Source organism: Podarcis melisellensis (assembly GCF_964234715.1).
Source record: "Podarcis melisellensis genome assembly, chromosome: 2".
Taxonomy (NCBI): Eukaryota; Metazoa; Chordata; class Lepidosauria; order Squamata; family Lacertidae; genus Podarcis; species Podarcis melisellensis.
In genome coordinates this window covers 35,809,433-35,814,423 of record NC_138529.1, presented here as the reverse complement: position 1 = coordinate 35,814,423, position 4,991 = coordinate 35,809,433, and the positions used below count along the sequence as shown (strand labels likewise).

General features: G+C 46.3%; 1 pseudogene across 1 annotated transcript; it reads right to left on the bottom strand.

The window, feature by feature from the left end:
- Nucleotides 1–424: 424 nt before the first annotated feature.
- On the bottom strand, nt 425–2,274 carry LOC309362489 (ras-related protein Rap-1b pseudogene; annotated as a pseudogene). The gene has a single exon. The product of its transcript is annotated as a ras-related protein Rap-1b pseudogene (transcript).
- Between the last annotated feature and the right edge of the window lie 2,717 nt (nt 2,275–4,991).

The following is a 4,991-nucleotide window of genomic DNA, read 5'->3' as shown; positions in this document are numbered from 1 at the left end:
AGCAATAAGGATACCAGGAACTCTGAAATACACTCCAGTGACTGGAGTGCAATGTTTCTCTCAAAGCAGCTCTGTAAGAGAGATCATGAATATTCCCATTTTGTGAAAGCCCAGCTGAGAGGGACTGACCTGGCTAAGCTTATGAGTTTATGCCTCAGGAGGTGTTTGAGCCATGGTCTCCTAGGAACAAATCTGACAATATTGCCCCCAGACTACAGTGTCTGTCATAAAAACCACGAGAGCATAAAAACCTACAGAAACTCAGCAGGGTGGCTGTCCTACAAAGATATGAAGGCAAAGGCATAAAGCAGAACATGGGAGCAAGAGAGGCTATGTAACGACCGGGTGACAAGAACTTGAAGTGTGGCTTGTTTTCCAATCACAAGCCTCGCAGCAAAATAAAATAAACATCAACACTCTTGGGTGGTGTTTGAGTTTTCTTTTATTAGTTACAACCCTTGAAAAGTTGGAGATTAAAATCATACCTACTCAGGCACAGACTGACCCACTGGGTGACATGTACTTCTTTCAACAATGCAGAGGTGCTTCAGACAATGGTAAGCTCAGTTTAAACAAAGTCAGCACAAAAGCACATGCATGCAAATGGTCAATGCACACATTTGAAGCAAAACAAAAAACAAAACCCACTGTTTTGGGGGGAGGCAACACACACACTGGATGTTCAATAGGCACCAAAAATGTCTTTTCTTTCCCATCTTCAAGCATACCGTGTCTGTTCAGTCACTCAAAACACAAAGAAATCAATGCAAAAGGGAAAGATAAGTAGGTGTCCCAGGAATTAAATGTTTCCTAAGTTCTTGCCTTCTAAGTTCATGCTATGGACCTTGTCAACATCAGCCATGTTGCCTCAAAAACTGGTCTGTTCAGCCATTCATGTTTCACTCCTGGGGCATCCACTTCCATGACTTAAGGGACATATCTTCCAATTTATACAATAACAGCTTGGATCCGCAGAACAGGCCAGAATTAGAGACATTACACTGTGCACAGCATCACAGGCTTCCCAATTCTTGGGTTGCAACTCAAAATCAAATGCACGAAATGGGCACAAACATTGGTGACTTTGGGGCACTAAAGCTGAAATTACTGTCATGACGACAAGCCATCAAGGTTAACAAACAGCTCCTGAGCCCCAAAATGACAGAGTGCCACAGTGCTGTTGTGGCAGGTGCAACCTGATCTCTAAACTCAGGTCACCAAAGTTCTCAAAAACCCATGCAGCTATCATTCTCACATAGTTCAACAGACAGTACAGCTATTGGCTTTGTTCATGGGGGGCCGCAGTGGGGGCTCCTTAGGGAAGGTCTCACGTCTCCTGCGGAGGGCAGGGCTCAGCCGGCTGGGCAGGTTGGCTTGATGAAGCAGCTCCCGGAAGACCTCCACCACGTTCTCGTTCTCCTTAGCAGATGCCTCCAGGAAACGGCTGTTCCAGTCAAGCTCCACCAAGGAGAGGGCGTCCTCGGGCAATACCTGTCTAAGCCCACCGGCTTCTGCCTTATTGCCCACCACTACGATGGGAGGGAACTTGTCCTCTTTCAGCTCAAGGATTTCCTCATGCAAAGTCTTCACACACTCAAAGGACTCTGCATCATCCACAGCATAGATCAAAGCGAAGGCATCACTGTTCTGGATGGAGAGTTTGCGCATCGCTGGGAAGGAGTAGCTACCACTGGTGTCCAGAATCTCAACCTTGATGGTGGCTCCACTCACCTCAAACTCCTTGGTGTGCATCTCCTCTACTGTTCGTCGGTGCTTTGGCTCAAAAGTGTCCTGCAAGAAGCGCCGGATCAGGGCCGTCTTGCCGACCCCGGCTGCACCCAGAAACACTAGGCGCACTTGGCTCTTCTCCTTCACTGCCAAAGACATGGTTCTGTGCCTGTCTGTGTGGATGTGTTGGCTTGGGCGGAGGGGGAGACAAGTTGCTTTTAAGTCCTCAATGTGTGATGAAGCAATGTGTGCCTGGTCTTTATGTGACCCAGCTTCAGAGAGCAGCGTCTCCTTCCCCAGTAGCTCTGCAAGTTCGCCTCCACACTCTTTGCTCATCAACTTCTCTCGGCTGAATTGCTGCTGTGTGCACAGCATCCCAGCTCATCTTTCCATTTATTTACACTCCCTCCTGCCACACTGCACACACACACACAGTCTCGACTGTCTCCTCCAATCTCTGCTGTGGGGAATATGTGTGGAGGGAGGAGTGCAGGAAATGAAGGATGCTCTGGGCCAATCAGCTGAGCGCTGTCCTTGAAATCCATCCCCAGCACCTGGAGAGAGAGAAACTGCACTAGCACACATCGAACACAGCTCACTCCGTGGCTGGTTACTAGAGAGAGCTTGGCTGCTTTGCATAATGCAAAGCATAACCACCTGCCCTTCTTGAAGACTGGCTCACATTAGAAGGCAAAAGCGTCTTGCTCTCTGTAACTCCCATAAGGTCCCCGGCTCTTTTTACTTCCCTCCGTTGGCAGATTGTACTGTAGGGCAGGGAGGGGGAGTTTAAATTAACAAACAAAATGTATTGGTTTTTCAAACCAAGCCACCAGAGTTATTTGGGCACCCAAGACTTACAATGAGGTGGGAAGAACTAAGGTAAGAATCAAATCTGCAGAGAGGGGGTGTTGATAAAGATAAACTTTCATTTCAAAGTACAGACTTTTACGTTTTTTAAAAACCAAACCAAATCCTGTTTAGTATTTGTAACAAATTCATAGCTCGAATGTTACAGCAGGCTCTGTTTTTTGTATGCAAGATGCGCTTAATTTGTTGCCAGAATCACGTAATTGTACAGTATAACCATGAGGTATTTGGAGATCTTCTGTCCTATCTTCCTAAATTATGGTGAACAACCTGACTGCCCCCTCCCAGCCTTCCCACATCTGACCCCATGGAATTCTTTCATGTTCCTCATTAATTTAGCATCACACACATCTCAAAACGGCACCACTTCAGGCCAACAACAGTGAAGGGCTCTGGTTTTTAGGGGGTAGACAGGCCCTGACCCAAACAAATTTCCTGGAGTCAGTAAATGCACCATGAATAACCAAAAGCATCCTTCATTTTCATTGACTGTCCTTCCTGGAGGGACTCTAGGAAGCTGAATAAGGGATCCAAAGGCAGCCACTGTTAAACCAGTAAATTTCCACTTCAGCTTTTAGCAACACAGGAAGCTGCCTTGCACCGTCAAAAATTTGGTCCATCTAGTTTGGTCTGGCAGTGGCTCTCCAGGGTTTTAGTGTGCTGCCAGGCAGCTGTTTATTGTGAGATCGGTGCTGCTCATGTACGCAATCCACATGATGTGATCAGCATCAAAATGTCAGCTCCTATTCCACTCCCCCAAATTTATTTCAGATTTACCCTTTCTGTATAAAACCCTTTTTTTAAAAAAAAAGCTGCTGCCAATAATTTATTAGTGATGTCTAAATATCCAATTTGTAGTATTAATCCCTTATGTGGAACTGGAAGCATGCTCAGACAGGGGTCTTTCCAGTCCTATCTGGAGATACCAGGGACTGTCTGTGTTGCAGCACCCTCCAAGCTTTCAGTGCATACGTCCTGCTTTTCAGTTCCATTTCCACCACTACCTGAGGGCTGCTTTAATCTTTCCCCTACAAATATGTACAATGATATAAAGAGTGGAGGATCCACGTGTACCAATACATGTGATGATCACACAAGTGTTTGTTTTGCCAGGGGTATACATGTGGTTACTAGTGGTAGCACTTTTCCAGCAAATAACTTGCATTACCTTCCCACATCGGTGTATTACACACATGCCACACTCTTGTAGATAATATGTCATGTGTGAACTGGCACCAAGTGGGTGGAGAGAGAGAGGAAAAGTCATATATTTAGCATATCTCGACTCTCATTACTGGAAGTGATAACCATTTCAAACAAAGCATGAAAAGGTGCTGTCAGAATTATAATTCACACAGTCACTGTGCAAAAAAATGTCCACGGGCTAAGCCTAAAGAAACCAACCCAGGAAGTCATCAAATTGTCTTGGTGAGAGAGCTGCCCAGATCTCACATTGTGTTTATGATGCTTCCAACATTCCTGCTTCTTTGGGAAAGAACATAAGAAGCCCCTCTTAGACCTCTGGCTGTGTACATACAAGCAAGAAGTTCCACAGCTGGAGGCAGTGCTGCCAAATCCCACTTGTTCTGAAGATCTGTTCCACATTCCAGAACAATCAACTCTCTTGAAAACAGATGGGCAACCACATCATCACACATACACATTGGTCTTCTCCACCTGCTGTCTATTAAATTACCCTTTAAAAATTATATCAACTATCTTCAACATGTGGATGGACCTGACTGCATTTTATTTTTTTAAATAGAACAGCTGCAATGCAAAAGCGCAGGTGCTCTTAAGAAGCAACAGAGAGCTGGGCCTGAAACTTCAACACGGGTGCCTACAATAACAACATTTAGAAAACATATCCCCGACATCTCCCTCCCGAAAGCAAAAACGGGGAGCACCGTTTTACCAGGGCAAGTACTGAAAAGTTGGGATTCTTCCATGATAAACAGGGGAAACAGGAGTGCCCACAGCTCCAAAACAAAAAACACCCATATAAGCCTTAAATCTGGCAACTCTACTGTATAGTGTATGCTGTGTATTTTTAGAGGTTGTGTTTGCTTCTCTCACCTTCTCTGGTAGCTGTTTGTACAACTCGGGTTTGTACAACTTGGGTCCGCAGCTCCTGAAACGCTCTTTCTCATAAGGAGAACCAGCAGGCAGCCCAGACTCGGCAAGCAGGCAGAGCAAGGCGGGGAGGGCGGAGCAGTTTCAAAGGAGCACCGGGCAGACCGGAAGCGGCCATGTTTGCTGTGGGCCAGAAGGGAACTCCCTTCCTGCCTCCTACTTGGAGGCTTCTTGGAGAAGGCGGCTTCCTTCCCCGCTGACTCTTCCTGGCTCGGCGAAGTCCCTTAGTGGAAGGAGCTCCCTTCCTCCCTGGAGGAGCTCGT